This window comes from Canis lupus, chromosome 12 (assembly GCF_003254725.2).
Source record: "Canis lupus dingo isolate Sandy chromosome 12, ASM325472v2, whole genome shotgun sequence".
In the NCBI taxonomy this organism is placed as follows: Eukaryota; Metazoa; Chordata; class Mammalia; order Carnivora; family Canidae; genus Canis; species Canis lupus.
In genome coordinates, this window is record NC_064254.1 from 65,966,583 (window position 1) to 65,985,021 (window position 18,439).

Consider the following 18,439-nt stretch of genomic DNA (forward strand, 5'->3'; position numbering starts at 1 on the left):
GAGGGGCCCCTCGGAGGGCGCACGAGGGCCGGCCGGGGAGGATGCTGAGCAGACGGGGGCGCGGGGCTTCTGGACCCACAGAAGATGATGATGTGCGCGGCCCGCTGGGAGGACGAGGTGGGGGGGCAGCTGCCCGAGGGCTGACGGTCAGGAGCTCGCCGCACCCGTGGACCCTGCAACTGAGGCGAGAGCCCGGATCCAGTGCACGCACACACACACGCACACACACACGCACACGCACACACACACACATGCACACACACGCATGCACACGCACGGTTAAGTCTGTGGGATGCAGGCAAGGCACTTCGGCTTTCAACTCTACCTTCTGTGCGATTTCACTTTATCAAAGTTGTAGTGTGTTACTTTTATGAAGATAAATGCAGTTTCTTTCTCTTCCTTTCATTCTTTTCTTTCTTTCTTTCTTTCTTTCTTTCTCTTTCTTTCTTTCTTTCTTTCTTTCTTCTTCTTTCTTTCTTCTTTCTTTCTTTCTTTCTTTCTTTCTTTTCTTCTTTCTTTTTTTCTTCTTTTTTACTATGTACAGTTTCATGTCAGGACCTGTCCCCAGAAGACAAATATCCATTGTATCTGGCAGTTGGGTTATGGAATTTTTGGTCAAAATTATCTTCATTTTGTTGCATTGTAATTTTAAATATTTTGGAAGGTAAACAGTTTGCGTTCACGTGAGGCAAGGTGGAAAGGCCAGAGCCCGGCCTTGATTCCTCTTCTAAGACCGTAAAGAATAAGGAATAAGGTGGGAGAAGGGTATTGGGCTGTAAAAGTGGAGATTACGAGGTCGCTGTACTATTTCAAAGGAATCCGATAAGTGAATAGTATCATTGCAAAGCAGTGTCTCCATAACTTCGGATTTCCTTAATTTCATCCTATTAACATCTTGAATATGAGTATAGGAAATACCTCGTCAGAACAAAGGAATATTATGCATCAGTTAAAACAGTAATTATAAAAGCTATTCATATATATAGAAAACGCTCATATCAGATACGCTCTTAGAAATGTAATTATTGCTGTCATCTTGTAACCTTATATATTAATATAATAAAAAAATAAAGAGCATAATAGAATAGTGCTGCCAGTGTAAGCTATGGCTGGGGAGAGGTCCTAAAAGGAAAAATTGAAATAATTCTTGTGTCCCGGATATTTTTGTCCTCAACGCTGCACTTAGGACCTCAACCGTTGCCAACATGAAATGTTCCTCAGTTTCTCCAACCGAGTCAAAGTCAGAGGGCACCTGAGTTATCAGCTGTGGGAGCCCCACTGACAGGGGGTATCGGGAACCGAGTCCTGCTCCAGTAGGCGAGGAGGGGCCCTTCCCACTGAGATGCACCTGTTGGGTCACTCCAAGTAGGAAGGACCTGTCCCCAGAAGACAAATGTCCATTGTATCTGGCAATTGGGTCATGAAAATTTTTGTCAAAATTATTTTCCTTTTGTTGCACTGTATTTTTAAATACTTTGAAAGGTAATTCAGGCCCAAGATTTAAAAGCCAAAAAGCATATGGATACACACAGGGGATGTTTTCTTCCCATCCCTGTCTGGTTCTCAGCCTCTTTCCTCTCACCTCAGAGGTTATTGCTCATCCCTTCAGAATTTCTCCTGCACCTACAAGCTATAAAAGCACAAATTCTTATTTTCTCCTTTTTATTACACAAGAAGTACATCATACACACTATCCAGGCATCTTACCTTGTTAATGATTTTGTCACACATGGAAAAAATACCGGTCGGGAGGAGGCCTCCTCACTTTTATAGTTACGTAGTATTCCACTGTATTATTGTATCATAGCTCAGGGAACCATGGGCCCCTATTGACAGACAACGTTGTTTCTCGCTGCTTATTACCAGCATCTGCAGTGAATAATCTGTGTATATCACCTACACATGTAGGAATCTTTGTAGGCTTAATGGCCAAACTTGGCATCGCTGGGCCAGAGCGTACACATACATTTGCGATTTTAACCAAGATTGACCAAATTGCCCTCCAAGTTCCCAAGTCAGGTCACCAACAATATAGCACTCCCGTTTCCCCCACCTTCTCATTTTTTAAAGTCTTAAAAATGAAATTACAAGTCTTTTCCAGGATGCCTCAGTGGCTCAGCAGTTGGCGTCTGCCTTCGGCCCAGGGCCTGATCCTGGAGACTCAGGATCGAGTCCCACGTCGAGCTCCCTACATGGAGCCTGCTTCTTCCTCTGCCTGTGTCTCTGCCCCTCTCTCTCCCTCTCTCTCTCTCTCTGTCTCTCATGAATAAATAAAATCTTTAAAAGTCAAACAAACAAGTCTGTCTTTCCCTCTCCCCCCTCCAAGGTTCTTTAAGTCCCAGCTGAGGTAGCGAGGGCCTGGTGACAGGGAGGGATGGGAGGTGGGAGCGGCTCAGGGAGGCAGACCCGGGCAGCCTGGTGACCGCTGGGGAGGGAGGAGGAGTTGTCGGCACTGAGAGCTGAGCAGCCATCCTGGTGCCAGCACGCTGGGGATCGTGCTGCCAACCTGCCCATCCAGTCTGGCCACAGGCTCCACCCCTCACGCCACCAGCTTGGACCGCCCAGCCTGAGGGTCAGCAGCCTGACCTCACAGCTGTGCTCCCTCACCTCCCAGAATTCCAGAAGGGAGCTGTCACCCGAAGGAAACTAGTTTGGTCTCTTTGGCACCAAACCACACACCTAGACCTATTCATAGCAAGGTTGCACAACTAGCTGGAGGGCAGCCCGGCTGGGCATGGGGAGGGAGGGCGGGGCCACGTGTGGGCCAGGCCCTGACCCATCGGTGCCCCAGGCTGGCCTTCCAGCTTTCAGAGCGAGGCTGTCCCTGGGGGGTTTGGCAAACTCAGAGGGCCGACTGGCCTGTCCTCCTAAGTGGAGGGAACTTGCTCCTCCGAAGGAAGGCTCAGCTCCAACACTCTCCTGCAGGCTGGCGCCCCATGAGCCCTCCCTCTGCCCTACCGTGCAGGTGGGCCCCTGGGGTGGGCGGGGTGGGGGCTCTCCTTAGTGAACACAGAAACCAGGAGCAGACTTTTACACAAAAGGAAACTGAGTCACTTGATGACTAAGCCCTTGATGTCTCTGTGGGGAGCCAGTATCATGGAGTAGGAGAGGAAACTCAACTTTGGAATGGGACAGATCTTGATTTGCACCCAGCCCTGTCTAGTCTCTAGCTGAATGATGCTAGGTGAGTCAGTTGGCTTCCCTGGGCCTCTGTTTTCTCTTCTGTGGAATGGGAACAAGGCCTCCAGTGTGGCTGTGAGTTGTGCGGATCCCCTGAGAGCGTGCCAGTGAAGTTCGGCAGCTCGCTTCCACCTCAGCAGAAGACCTTGGCCAAGCGTGTTGTCTCTTCACACTCAGCTCATTGGCCCAAACGCTGTGGGATGTGGGATTCCTTTTTTTTTAATTGAAATATAGTTGACACACAATACTAGAGGTGTACAATGCAGCGATTCAACAGGCTTATGTGTCACACTATACTCACCGCCAGTGTAGCTACCACCTGTCACTGAGCAACACTACCGCAGTTCCATCGACTGTGGTCCCTGTGCTGTGCTTTTATCCTCGCGGCCTACTCACTCCACAACCGGAAGCCTGGGCCTCCCGCTGCCCCTCACCCTCACTGCTGTCCTGTCTTCCCGCCCTGTCCCCTCTGGCAAATCGTCATTTGCTTTCTGTATCTATAGGTCTGATTCTGCTTTTTGTTTGTTTGTTTGCTCATTTGCTTTGTTGGGGGTGGGTGGGTGTTGGTTTTTATCATATAAAAACATAAAACAAACTGTGACGTATTAATGACCCCCCTCAGTGTAATTAGATGGCGTGGTAATTACACCTGAAAGGTAACCAGCGTGTAAGGCTGTCCTGCTCTCATTTTCTTTGATGTTGCTCGGGAGCTGTTGGCGGCCCATGCGTGGCCCGCACTGGGTACCACGGAGTCCTCATCGTTATCACAAAGAGAGTGTTGAAAGGCTTGGTTCTTCGGGGCCTGGCTCGGCCCCTAAACATGGTGTGGCCTTGTGGGGGTCCTTCCCCGCCCCCTGGACTTCAGTGTCCCCACCCTCCCCGTCTAGTCACCTGCATCCTGTACGCCCAGGCGCGGAGCACACCTCTGACGAAGCACAAAGCCGGGGACCAGCCCCACAGGTGCTCTTTGGAGTCGGAGGTTAGTGAACGTGACTGTGTTCAGTCTCCAGAAGGGACACCGAGGCAGAGCCCCAGGGGGCGTCAAGGCTCCCGGTCTCTTGCTACAACCCCGGGCCTCCGCCCGAGGCCTCCAAAGCCACGCATGTTAGGCTGGGAGAGCGGGGGGGTGGGGATAAGGGGGGGTTCCAGAGCACCCTCAGGAGACGAGGAAAGAACTGGAGACAGGGGAGAGGGTGGGATGAAGGGGTCCGCAAGGCCCGGGAGGAAGGGCAGGGAGGGCGGAGAGGGGGCGGCCTGCAGGAAGGGCAGCTGTCCCGGGGCCTGAGTGTGTGTGTGTGTGTGTGTGTGTGTGTGTGTGTGTGTGTGGAGAAAGAGGCCTCTGAGTGGCTGTCCCCAGATGGGCCGCCACGGCATTTCCTCCACAGACCCCTTCCTGCCCAGAGCACTGGGGGGCCCTGCCCGGCGTTTGGAGAACTGAATTAGAGAGAACCTACTCTGTGGTCTGAAGCCTCTAATCGCTGTGCTTGCACCTCCCTGTGTGTGAGAGCTCGGGCCTCCTCCCTCGGGCCTCCTCCGTCAGGCTTGGCTCTTCCCCGGGGCTAGCCCCGCTCCGATGGAGGGACAGAGAGCAACAACAAAAGCTTCCCCAGTGCTGGAGCTGCCATTCGGGCCTGGATTTGTACATTCAGGTGCTTGTTGATAGAGGCCATTGTTAACTACAGAACTCAAAGCACATTTAACTTTTTTTTTTTTCTCATTTATTTATTTATTTTTTAAATAAATTTATTTTTTATTGGTGTTCAATTTACCAACATACAGAATAACACCCAGTGCTCATCCCGTCAAGTGCCCCCCTCAGTGCCCGTCACCCATTCACCCCCACCCCCCGCCCTCCTCCCCTTCCACCACCCCTAGTTCGTTTCCCAGAGTTAGGAGTCTCTCATGTTCTGTCTCCCTTTCTGATATTTCCCACACATTTCTTCTCCCTTCCCTTCTATTCCCTTTCACTATTATTTATATTCCCCAAATGAATGAGAACATATATTAAAAAATGATTTTATTTATTCATGAGAGATGTAAAGGGAAGTACAGAGACACAGGCAGAGGGAGAAGCAGGGGCCCTGTCGGGACTCAATCCCAGGACCCCGGGACCATGCCCTGAGCCGAAGGCAGATGCTCAACCACTGAGCCACCCAGACGCCCCAAAGCAAATTGAACTTTTACAGGAGTAAGAAGTCTCTATAATAAAAAATGCAGGATTTGAAAATACTGCTTTGTGGGAGCCTGTGGACTGCTGTGTGAGCCCTGGTGTAGTGACTCAGTGGACTCAGACTCGGGGATGGAGCCAATCCTCTCCACTCGTCTTCTGGGTCCTGGCCTGTTTCCTGGTGATAATAATAAATCCCTTCTTTAGGATTCTTAGGACAATCAGCATTAACTCATATAAACACCTGCTTATTTATTTACCCTATAATTCAACATATACTTACTGAGAACCTACTATGTGGCAGCACTGGACTGGTTAGTGGTCAAGAGCTCAGGTCTTTCATTTTAGTGATTCATCACCATGGAGCTTCTGCTCCATAGAATATTGCATTTAAAAAAAGAAGGAGAAAGAAGAAAGAAAAAGAAAGAAAGAAAGAAAGAAAGAGAGAGAGAGAGAGACAGAGAAAGAAAGAAAGAAAGAAAGAAAGAAAGAAAGAAAGAAGAAAGAAAGAAAGAAAGAAGAAAGAAGAAAGAAAGAAAGAAAGAAAGAAAGAAAGAAAGAGAAAAGAGCTCAGACTTTAGAAAAAGAAAAGAAGGGAGATGGATGGGCAGTTGGCTTTGCCCGTGTAACCTAGTTAGGTCACCTCACCCCTACATCCATGCAAGGTGGCGATGGCTGTAACTGCCCTACCTGGCCCTGTTACGGTGAGCTTTAAATGAGATGACACACAATGGCGCTTAGTATCTGGCACAGGGGAAGTGCTAGATCAACTTAGTTATATTTATTAATACATCAGAATCACGTAATAAATCATCGACCATAGATTTTTGCAATGAGGTCTTTAAAATGTAGTCACTATACCCCTCCAATGACAAAAGAAAGCAGATCTTTCAAAATGTGCCCCTTGGAGCATGTGTATCAGGAAAGCATGAAGGGAGTCTGCTAAAAATTCAGATTCCTTGGGTCCATTTCAGAAGTGCGGAATCAGCCTCCAATGGGGCCCGACTTTCTGTCTTTTCAAATGTTTTTCATGATTCTAAAGTCAGAAAACTCTTGGGGGCAAAAGGTCACCGTGCTCCTCTACCGAGGGGCATTCTCTGCGGTGGACAGAACCATGCGCCACCCCCCAGATGCCCATGTTCTAGTTCCTGGAAGCTGCGAATGTGTCAGGGTTAGAGGGGTGAATTGGGGCTCTAAGTAGTGAACCTTAATTTTTTTTTTTTAGTAGTGAACTTTAAAACAAGCAGATTGTCTGCCCAACATACTCCATGGGTCCATAACTGGAGTAGAGGGAGAAGGAAGAGTCAGAACCAGCGGAAGGGCATCGTGAGGAAGACTCCGCTGGCTTTGAGGGTGAAGGAAGGGCCACAAGCCAAGGAACGTAGGCAGCCTCTGGGAGCTGGAAAAGCGAGGAAACGGGTTCTCCCCTAGAGCTTCCAGAAAGAACAGAGCCCTGCTGGGTATTAGCCCCGTGAGACCCGCTCTGGGCCTCTCACCTCCAGGCTCATCATCACTGGTGCTGCTGTAAGGCCCCAGTTTACAGTGATTTGCTACAGCAGCAGCAGGAAGGCAGATGTTGGATGCTTCTTTGAGCGCATTGGATGCAGGCCTGGGCATCTGGAAGCCCCATGAGGCCCGGGCGTGGGCCCGAGGGGAGGCCTGGACCAATCAGAGCCCGAGGAAGGGGCCCAGCGCTGCGGCCCAGGGCGGTCCCCATGGCTCTTTTACTGTCTGGTGCTCAGGACGCCTATGGAGCAGGGCTTGGGTGCAGGTGGGGGCGCACAAGCCGGAGGCCCAGGGGATCCCCTCACATTTCCCACCTCACCCAGGAGAGCCTGAAGCACCTGCATATGCCCAGAACCCTGATGGAAGGGAAAAGAACATGCAGGAGCTCCCAAGTGGAGGGGGGCATTCCTCTCCCCCACTCCCCGATTCTCTGGAAATGGGAACACGAAAGGCGGTTCTCACGCCCACACCGCCCCCCGAGAGTGGGCACTGCCCGGACTCTGGCACCCCTTTGCTCTCCTTGAGCTCCTCTGGCCCTGGACCAGCCCACAGCCCTTCCTGCTCCCTCCCTGCCTGCCACCTCCCCAGCAGGAGGAGGGGCAGAGGGAGAAGGAGAGGGAGACGCGGACTCCCCGCTGAGCAGGGCTCCCTCCCAGGACCCTGAGATCATGACCTGAGCCGCAGGCAGATGCTTAACTGACTGAGCCACCCAGGCCCTCGATATGGTTTTGTTTTTGCCAAATCTTTGGGCAGTTGAGCCATCCTAACACCTCTACATACCTCAGCGCGTGTCTCTCAAATTGCACAGTATCTCTGAGAAGCCAGTACAGTTATCAGCCCCTGAAATATTTGAATGTAAGAATTTGAGGTTCTAAAAATGGAATTACTTGTCCACAACCACACAGACCATAAACAATGGCACTGAGAGCCTTGAGCCCAGGTTCTCACCCTGCCCTCAAGTCCTAGAGCTCAGAATTAGGGTGATCCCAGAAGGCATGCCTCTGGCTTTGAATCTCATTCTGTGAAAAAACTCAAAGCATTTCAGAGAGAGAAAATTTCATCTTAACACTATTCCCTTAAGGTCAAAGCTACCACTTCCAAGAGGTTGGGTAAATTCCAGGATGTTAGGTTCCTGGAAGAGATGCTCGGGGTGCAGGCCCCAGAGGAGCAGATCGTCAAGGCTGCCAAGCCCCTGCCACTTGGAACACCCTCAACACACACCTGAATGCTCTCCCATCCCAAATTGCTATGACATTGTCCTAGTTGCCTACTCACTAAATGTGTGAATAGGGCTTCACCGCCCCCCTTTTACTATTCAACATTCCTTTCTCTAGAATTTTATTTATTTGAGAGAGAGAGAGAGCATGTGTGAGTGAGCATGAGCAGGGGACGGGGCAGAGGGAGAGGGAGAAGCAGTCTCCCCGCTAAGCAGGGAGCCCCGTTGTGTGGGACTCAATCCCAGGACCCTGGGATCATTACCTGAGCCGAAGGCAGACACTTAACCGACTGAGCCACCCAGGTGCCCCACTATTCGACCTTCTTATTTTTTTTTTTAATTTATTTATGATAGTCACACAGAGAGAGAGAGAGAGAGAGAGAGAGAGGCAGAGACATAGGCAGAGGGAGAAGCAGGCTCCATGCACTGGGAGCCTGATGTGGGATTCGATCCCGGATCTCCAGGATCGCGCCCTGGGCCAAAGGCAGGCGCCAAACCGCTGCGCCACCCAGGGATCCCTATTCGACCTTCTTAAAGTCTTATTTTTTTTTTAAAGATTTTATTTATTTATCCATGAGAGACACAGAGAGAGAGAGAGAAGAAGAGACACAGGCAGAAGGAGAAGCAGGCTCCATGCAGGGAGCCCAATGTGGGACCCCATCCTGGGCCTCCAGGATCACGCCCTGGGCCAAACAAAGGCAGGCACTAAACCGCTGAGCCACCCAGGGATCCCCTTCTTAAAGTCTTATTTTATTTTTTGCAAGATTTGTTTTTAAGTAATCTCTATACTGAACGTGGGTATGGACAGAGCCAGCCCTCTTAAGTCCTATTTTAGCTTTACGCATCAGAAATGGGGAAATGTAGGTCTGTTCAATAAAAGATGAAATAAAAAAGGGGAGGGGCACTTAACTGGCTTAGTCAGAAGAGAATGTGACTCTTGATCTTGGGGTCGTGAGTTCGAGCCCAAGTCCCCGTAAAGCAGGAGACAGGCTAATCGTCTTCATCTTACTGGTAGAAACTCCAAGGCATAGAAAGAGTTTCCTGCTCACAAAAGAATTTAATTCCCAAATAATGAAGAAAGGCTGAATAGTGGGCCTCTAAATGTGGGCCCTTAGCCACCTGAACCCAAACAACCTGGGAAGCTTGTTTAAAATGTAGACTCCAGGGTTTACCAGAGAACCAGGTCACCTGGGAATGGGGCCCTCTTAACACCCACCCGGATGGTTGTTGCCAACCCAAGCCAGATAACTGGTGGCCAAATCCCCAGATTTCTCCACTATTCGAGGCTACACTACTCTACCTCATACAACGTCACACTATACTATGGGACTCCCTGCCAAATGGCTCTACTTTCTTGGTGACCCATTTGTAAAGATTCGGAGTAGTTTATCTGTGAACTTTTAAAAAATCTTGTTTTAATTTATCTGCCATAAAATTCACTTCTTTTGGTATATGGTTCTGAGTTTTTTTTATTTTTGTTTTTAATAAACTCCTCCTCTTTTTTTAAAGATTTTTAGAAAAATGTATTCGTGACAGACACAGAGAGAGAGGCAGAGACATAGGCAGAGGAAGAAGCAGGCTCCCTGTAGAGAGCCCGATGCTGGACTCGATTCCAGGACCCCAGGATCATGACCCGAGCCAAAGGCAGATGCTCAACCACTGAGCCACCCAGGTGCCCCTGGTTCTAGGAGTTTTAACAAATGTGAAGAGTCCTGTTAACCCCACCACAATCAAAACACAGAACTTGTCCATCACCCCCTAAAACTCGTTTGTGTCACTCCCTTCTAGTCAAATCCTTCCTGAAACTCACCTCTGGTAATAAGGAACTCCTCGTCCTATGGTTTTGCCTTTTCCGGAATGTCATATAAATGGAATCATACAATACAGAGCCTTTGCAGTCTGACTCTGTTTTGCATAAAGCATTTGTTGCATGTAAAAATCTTTCATCCCTTTTGCTGCTAATACTCTGCGGTGTGAATGTACCATGAGTCTATCCTCCCAACCCAAGGACTTTGGGGTTGTTTCTGGGCTTTGGTGATAAACTCAATGATCCAAGTTTAACTAACTGATTCTTTTCCATGGGAGAGTAAAAAAGTCTCAAACGGTGCCTGTGATAAGGGAGGGTAGTAGGTTGAAGACAATGGCTCACATCTGGCTCCTGCCAGTGGGTCATCTGTTTGTTTATTAAGATTTTATTTATTTATTCATGAGAAACGCAGAGAGAGAGAGACAGAGAGACAGAGACAGAGAGAGAGACAGAAGACAGAGACAGAGAGAGGCAGAGACACAGGCAGAGGGAGAAGCAGGGTCCATGCAGGGAGCCTGACACGGGACTCAATCCTGGGACTCCAGGATCACACCCTGGGCCAAAGGCAGGCGCTAAACCGCTGAGCCACCCAGGTGTCCCATGGGTCACCTGTTTAATGGGCCAGGTTCAGTCATAGAGGACTTGTTTGTCGTTATGATAAACCTCTGGTCTTCCAAATCATAAAAATAACAGGGTCTTACAGACCTGTTTCTGACAAATGAGACGATAGGCTCCTGGCATGCAGGCCCCAGAAGTCACTGTGAGATCACCCGGGTGGACCTCTGTTGTCTTAGAAGATGCTGTGTCCCATGGCAGAGTCAGTCATCAAGCATCTTTCTCTACGGTTCATGACGCTTTTGCCCAGCTGGATCTTTTTTTTTTTATTTATGATAGTCACACACACGCAGAGAGAGAGAGAGAGAGAGAGGCAGAGACACAGGCAGAGGGAGAAGCAGGCTCCATGCACCGGGAGCCCGACGTGGGATTCGATCCCGGGTCTCCAGGATCGCGCCCTGGCCCAAAGGCAGGCGCCAAACCACTGCGCCACCCAGGGATCCCTGCCCAGCTGGATCTATCTGACTTTCCAACAAGCCCAAGAGGGAGGAAAGGAAGATATTTTTACTTGCACCATTTTGAAGATAAGGTTGTGGGAGCCCAAGGAAGCTGGCACTTGTCCAAAGTCAACGAGCCCCCTTGGTTAGGGAGAAACCATGGTTTTTCCAATCCTCAATCCTCAATCCAGTGTTTTCTGGTTTTAAAGTTTTTTTTTTTGTGTGTGTGTGTGTGTGTGTTTTTAAGAGTGGTGAGTATGTCTTTAATCCGCACATATGACAACCGACTCTTGCTCAAAGTGGAGGGTGGGCAGAAAGAGAGCAAAACCGAGTTTAAATCCCACCTTGGATTGTTGGCTGCATGGCCTCGATGCTCCCCCAAGACGGATGAAGCAATTCCTCCCTCCTCGTTAGCGCTCAAAGCTGAGAGGTCTCAGACGAGCTAATAATGCCGGCGGGTAAGTCATACCAGGTTCTCCGTAAGTGGCTGCAATTATTATTAATTTGGTGTTAATTAGGAGAGACTCTAGAGCGCGCATACCACGGGCACCGCGTGGTGGGTGCCCTCTGCCCCCACTCATCCCCCCGGGGTTCCTGAGGCCTAACTTTTCTCTGGGAGGGATGGGAGAAACCAAGGGGTTAAAGAGGAGGCCTGGAAGCTGGCACAGCTGGGGACCCCTGGGTTCTAAGGAGAGGGGGGCGGGGGCCGGGGGGCCTGAGGGGCCTCCGTGGAGGAGACTCGGGCCGAAAGCTTTGTGCTTCTCCTTTCTGAACCCGGCCTTAACTCCAGAGGGGAGACCTTCGTGTCTGAACTTGGTGTTCGAGCCCTGGCGCTGGTGGTTCCCGCAGTAAATGGCTCGCCCTCCTTGTGGGGCAATATTGCTACTGATGTCGGGTCAAGGTGGTTAGGAAACGGGATCTTCCAAATGGGGACTTTGTGGTCTGGCCACCAGGCAGCTGCGCCTCCACACGCGCAGGTGGGGGCTGAGACGGTTCCCCGCAGGGTGCGGCTGGAGGGGAGAGCGGGGTCCCTCTGCCGCCTTCCCAGCAGCTTCAGCCTGTGTTGGGGCCTCAGCCCCCGCGGCGGGGGGTTGGAGGACGGGCGGGGCCCTCAGCAGCCCCCTGACAGCCAAGAGCAGGAGACCAGGGAGCCAGGGCTCTCTGGCAAAGAAGCGTGTCCTCTGACTGCCTGTCCCCACAGCAAGGGCCGCTGGGCGAGGGCCGAGGGGTCAAGGGGTCAAGGGGTGGACAGGCCTGGAGGGGGCCCGAGGACCCTCTGGGAGGCCTTCTCCGTCCGTGCACCACGCGGCCATGGGCGCCTTGGGGCCTGCCCGCCCTCGGCCCTGTGTCCCCTCCTCCGTGCAGCCCTCGTCACCCCGGGGGGCTGGCTGCGCCCCCAGAGCACCTGCCACGTGCAGCTATGGCAGCTGCTCTGGACACGCTGGAGAGGCCGAGTGACTCTGAAGAGACGAGAGGCGTGTGCAGATGGCATCCAGGAGCCCGGGGCTTCCGAACAGGGCCGTCTCGTCTGCGTTCTCCCGGAGGGGCAGGTAGGGCCGCGCTGGCTCCCGCCGTCCTTGGAGCGTGGTCTCCCCTGAAACTCCCCTTCCCCAGGCCGCGCCTGTTTGTCGCCGCCGCCGCCACGGGGGCCGAGGCCTTCCCCTCAGCTCTGCTGTGCCCTCAGTCGGCCGGGCGGCCAGGGACGCCTGTTCTCTGAGCGCGCTGACCTCGTCGTTGGCCGCGGCCTCAGGCCTGGCCCTGCTCGTGCTCACGACGGCAGGAGGCAGCTCAGCGCTGGTGCTCGGAGGCGGGCGCGCAAAGGAGCCGAAGCACGTGAGCCGGGCCCTGCCGGGACAGGGAGGGCGGGGAGGGCGGGGAGGGAGGGGGCCCTGTCCGTGCACCCCGGGGCGTGGGCAGCTCATGATGACCCGGAGCTGTGAGAAGAGCTGGGCCCAGGCTCCCCGAACGGCAAGGCCGACGCCCCCTCTGGACTTGCCATTCACGTGGTGTCCCCCTCGTCTCCGGCCGGTAGCCTGTGGCCCGGGCAGGCCGGCTCTCTCCTTCCAGGCAGCGAGGCGGCGGGAAGGGGCTCAGGATCCGGTCTAACTGAGCCACCTGGACATTCCGTTGACCTGCAGAAGCTTCCGTGTCCACAAACCCATTTGCTGATGTTCCCTCATCCTCCTTGCCCGAGTCGGTCGGCCACGCACGACACCGTGACATGTGTCCTATGACCTGCCTAGAGAATTACCTCAGCGTTGGCCAGAGCTTCGCATTCTTAGCCACACGAGGCTCCAGAGGTGCATTCAGCAGGACCCCGAAGTCCTGGATGTCCTGCAGGCCGAGAGCGAGAACATTCTAGAGCCGGGGGCGAGGAGGCCCAGTAGGGATGCGGGGTGTGGAAGGGCCTGAGCCCTGGGCCCGAGTCCCGTCTCCCTGAAGTGTGCCTCTCCACAGACTGCGGAACCCCGGGGCCTCTGTGGGCCGCCCCCCGCTCCTCGGACCCTTGTCCCACCCTGCCACCGCCTAGCTTCCCGTGGCAAACCCCGAAGGCCGGGCGCCGAGGCCGAGCCCTGGGACGCTCTCCCGGCTCAGGCCAGAGAGAGGAATCCTAGGCCGTAGCTATTTTCAGCACTAAAATTGAAGCCCATGGTTTATTTCCTCAGCACGTAATTAGACTCCAGCGCGGCACAGGGCTGCCTCCTTCCCGCCCACGAGCGAAAGCCTGACCAGTGGGTTGGGGAGCTGACGCCATGGCACAGGCGGGAGGCTGCGGCCTGGAGTATTTTTACTTATGGGAGGCTGTGGAGAGCAAAACCACTGGGCCCCGGGCCAGTTAGACTGAGCCAGTTGGGAGAGGGAGGGAGCAGGAGAGCTGTTCTATCAGCCTTGCTTCTTTGAACTGCCCTGTGAATCTGCTGGACAGGAACCGGGGATTGGGAGATGGGCTGGTTCCCACCACCCTCAGAGCCTGGCTGGGGGGAGGCCTGTCCTCAGGGAGGAGGGGGAAGACTCACCTGGGGGTGGGGGAGGAGCAGTGTGCTCTCACGAGGGCACACGGGGCGGGGGGGAGGGTGTTCACACCCGGTCAAGCGGGGTATGGGGTGACTGTGCGTGATTTCTGGGCCGGCTTCAGGTCCTCCACCTAACACCACTATCATGGATAAGGTTTTCAGAGCTGGAAGGAAACCCAAGACACTTAAATGAGGATGTCACGGCCAACAGAGGAAAAATAAATTACCCAAAGCCTAATGAGAACCGGAAGTAGGGATGGGGGAGAGGATCTGTCTGGAAGATGGCTCTTCCAGGGCTCCCCTTCTTCCTGCTGACTCCTGGCTTTCGTTCCGGAGCAAAAATAAGCATAGAATGCAAATACACTCGGGCAGAATGACACATGACTTCGGTTCACGTGAAGAGCTAAATAATAGATGTTTAGTACTTTCCCGAGGAGACATTTCGGTGAGTAGGAGACCCCTGAGCCCCATGGAGGAGCACTTATGACCACATGAGGTGGGAGGCCTCATCCATTCATGGTCAACCTCGGACCGTGGCAGCTGCAGTGTTTCTGGAGTGAGGAGCTGCAGGGAAGATGAGACCTGTGACGTCTCTGAAATAGAACCAGTTTCTTGCTAAGGAGAAGCGCAAACTGGAAACCTGGCCAATGACTCCCCATAGTCATACATTGTGCAACGTTTCTCCCAAAAGGTCTGGATCCCAGCCTTAGGGTTTAATCCCACTGTGGGATTAAACTCCTGCTCATCTGTGGAACCACAGAACCTCCTGTCTTCCACCTCTTCGCTCCCCTCCCACAACACTCATGAGGCTGCCGCTCAACTGAGGAATCCAATGACAATCATCTAAGACCTTTCTACACACTCCAGGACCCTAAATTAAGTTAAATAATGGCCGTAGCCAACCTTTATTTTGCTTTTTTTTTTTTTGCTAAGCACTCCACTAACATTGTCTCATGTCATCTTGATTATTTTTATCATCTTCTCCATTTCACAATGAGAATATCGAGGCTCAGAGAGGTTAAACAATTTGCCTAAAATCCCGTAAGTGACAGTGCAATTTGCCCAAAGTCCCGTAAGTGACAGTGATAGTGAAGACTTGAACTAAGGCAGACTTATTTTACAGCCTCTGCGTCTCCCACCTCAGACAGCTTCCACCAGTGGAAACAAAATTCTTTGGAGTACAGAGGAAGCTGGATAGAATTCCATCCAATAGCAAGAAGGAGGCTCACATTGTTTATTACCAAGGCTCAAAGATACAAAGGGGTGAGGAGCACCAGGCCCTGGAAAGTGGCTGGCTGAGAGCTGAAGTTGGAGTGGGATTGGCACGTTCTGTGCTCTCTATCTCTAAGGTGTTAGAGAAAAAGGAAATACAGAGAGGTGAGCAGCTTAACATAATTAGCTACTTTCCTTCATGAGGCATCTGATGATTCGGAATACGTATGGAGAGATGCTGAGCAGCTGAGCAGGGCTACCAGCAGTCTTAGGGGTTAGGAGACATAAATTAGGATTCAAAGCTTTCCAGAAGGAGGGATCCTGGTAAACAGCTCAGTCTTTTAGCTGGGAACCTTGAAGAACCACACCCTGGTAATAAAGCTAGTCTGAAAATAGACCAGCACTCACAGAGACTCAGATATGATTCAAATCAGTCTCAGATTAGACTAAGGAGTTATTCTCCTGGCTAACTGCCTGCCTGAACCAAAGTAAATCTTCTCTGGGGGAAGATGATATCATCCAGACTCTCAGATTATCACTACAATTGTTCGTGCATGGTGTCTGGCATTAAACAACACTAAAACTGGGCATATCATATCAAGAGATAGGAACAAATGACTGAAAACCAAGAGAAAAAAATGCTGTCATTTGAAGGGACGTGCTGAATATATTTTTTAAAAATAGCCTAATAAAAATTCTAGGACTGAAATTAAGAACTCAGTGGAAGGATTTAAAAGCAGATTAGACTCAACTGAAGAGATGATTCATGAACTGGAATATAGACCAGAAGAAAATATACACATAGACCTCACTACAATTATAGCAAGATAAAAATTTTAAGAAATACAGAAAAGGAAGACTTAAGAGATACATGCGACCCAGTGTAAACATTTGTGTAATTAGTGTCCTGGAAGAGAAGGAGAGAGATAATGCAGCATAAACAGTATTTGAAGAGAAAATAATCTGAGAATTAAAAACTGACAAAAGACATAGAGCCACAGATAAATACAAGGAAAGTTACAAGTAGAGCCATCAGGGTAAAACAGGTGAAAACCAATCAAGGATAAAAACTGTAAATACAGCTAGTGCAAAAAATAATAAGACATATTTTGTTCAGAGGCACAATAATAAGAGCCAAATTTTCACTGAAAACGATGGAAGCCAAACAATGAAAGGATATCTTTAAAAGGCTGAAAGAAGGATGTGGCTGGAGCTTGAGGTGTGTAGGGCCTGAGATGCGACAGCCCTGGGCTGGTGAATAATAGCTTTTCAAACCTGAAAAAAAAAAAAAAAAAAAAGGCCTCCCATAAAACGACATTGCAAAAAATGAGGAAGAAGCAGAAAGAAAAGAGTAAAAAAAGTAGAAGAGGCAAAGTCTGAAGAATTTGTCGGGGGAATGTACTGGACCAAGGGATAGTAAATGGGAAGGCAGAGGATTCCCTGAAGTGGAAGAGACTTGCTGACAATACTTGGGAACCTGGAGAAAATTTAGATTGTCCAGAGTTAATTGAAGCATGTCTTACTTCTCAAAAAGCTGGGGGAAAAAAAAAAAGATGATACAAAAAGACAGTCTCTATCTGACCGGGAATCTGATGATAGTAAATCAAAGAAGAAAAGAGACCCTGCGGACAGCCCCAGGAGTTTTGCCAGAGCTCTTGATCCTGAAGGAGTAAGTGGTACCACTGGCAGTGGTGGAGAATTCATGTTTGTCCTGAAATGGAAAGGTTCAGGTGAGGCCCCCCTGGTGCTGACAGAAGAGGCAAGTGGGGAGTGTCCTTGAGGGGTGATTGTTTCTTATGAAGGGAGACTAATTTGCCATTCTCATCCAGAAGATGAAGCTCAATAATTATTTCCATTTCCAATAATTTATATACGTATAAATAAAATACAGATCTTTTTTGGTTTATTAGTGTGAAGAAATAACATTTTAATGAAAATCAAGTTTGATACGCTTGTTTTGAAGAACTATTGGGAGAGTTGTTGGGGTTTTTTTGCATCTATAGCTCTGGTTACTTTGAAAAAATAGAAGCTTTCTGTAGTTGCTTCCTTTATGATAGGAGACTATTTGAGACTATGGGATGTTATTCCCCTGCATTCGAGAACACCTAATGGTTCTCAGTGTTGGGGGAAATCTTCAAAATCATTAGTCAGGGATCCCTGGGTGGCGCAGCGGTTTGGCGCCTGCCTTTGGCCCAGGGCGCGATCCTGGAGACCCGGGATTGAATCCCACGTCGGGCTCCCGGTGCATGGAGCCTGCTTCTCCCTCTGCCTGTGTCTCTGCCTCATTCTCTCTCTCTCTCTCTCTGTGACTATCACAAATAAATAAAAATTAAAAAAAAAAATCATTAGTCAGTCAGAATTTGTGTTTAACTCGTATATGCCTAAGGACTATTCTGGGTGTTTTTTTTATTTTATTTTGTGTGTGTGTACGTGTGTGTGTACATAAAAATCCGTACATATGGGCAGCCCGGGTGGCTCAGCGGTTTAGTGCCACCTTCAGCTCAGGGTGTGATCCTGGAGACCTGGGATTGAGTCTCACATCAGGCTCCCTGCATGGAGTCTGCTTCTCCTTCTGCCTGTGTCTCTGCCTCTCTCTCTGTGTGTCTCTCATGAATAAATAAATAAAATCTTTTTTTAAAAAATTCATACATAAATGGTTTTTCTTTCTTTTTCTTTCTTTTTCTTTTTCTTTAAACATTCACCAAAATATAAACGGCATTTCATAACCATGGATAAGCCCATGTTTCTGAGATGCCATCATTTTTAACAACCTAAGAAATAAATCACTTGAAGTAAATTGAAATTTTTCTTGAAGCCTTAACCTTTCAAATGTTGTAATTAATTGAAAATTTAAATATAATGTAAACAATTTAAATCAGACAATTTAAAGCGGCCGTATCAGAATCCATATCCATATCTATAGTCATATACAAGTTTATTTGCATGATCCCTGAAAGGAAAATTTTATCACTACCAACAACCACCCCACCCAAATGAGAAAAGTAGATGAGTCCTGGTGTGTTTTAATTAGGTAAGCAAAACTTAGTTAAACGGATATTTAAAGATTCCTTCTTAGTGAACCACTCCTTTTCAAGAAGTTGAAATCTCTGTTCTGTATTAACTAAAAGATCATGATTTATGGAATGTCTAGGACTTCCTTCATGGAAACCTAATCATAATCAGATGGTTAGAGGTGTTTGCAATTTAGGACCAGATGGAATAAATGGGTGAACAAACTCCTATAATCTAAATTCTTGACCTGCATGCTTTTTCTTTATGGCAACT

General features: G+C 49.9%; 1 long non-coding RNA gene and 1 pseudogene across 1 annotated transcript; one reads left to right on the top strand and one right to left on the bottom strand.

Moving 5' to 3' along the window:
* Window positions 1-5,214: 5,214 nt before the first annotated feature.
* LOC118350402 (uncharacterized) lies at window positions 5,215-13,663 on the bottom strand. Its single transcript, XR_004804111.2, has 4 exons — window positions 12,334-13,663; window positions 11,273-11,415; window positions 7,634-7,693; window positions 5,215-5,525 (listed from the first exon to the last, which is right to left on the bottom strand). It is a non-coding gene; the product is annotated as an uncharacterized LOC118350402 (long non-coding RNA).
* Window positions 13,664-14,198: 535 nt separating this feature from the next.
* Window positions 14,199-16,934, top strand: LOC118350384 (chromobox protein homolog 3-like; annotated as a pseudogene).
* The last annotated feature ends 1,505 nt before the right edge of the window (window positions 16,935-18,439 follow it).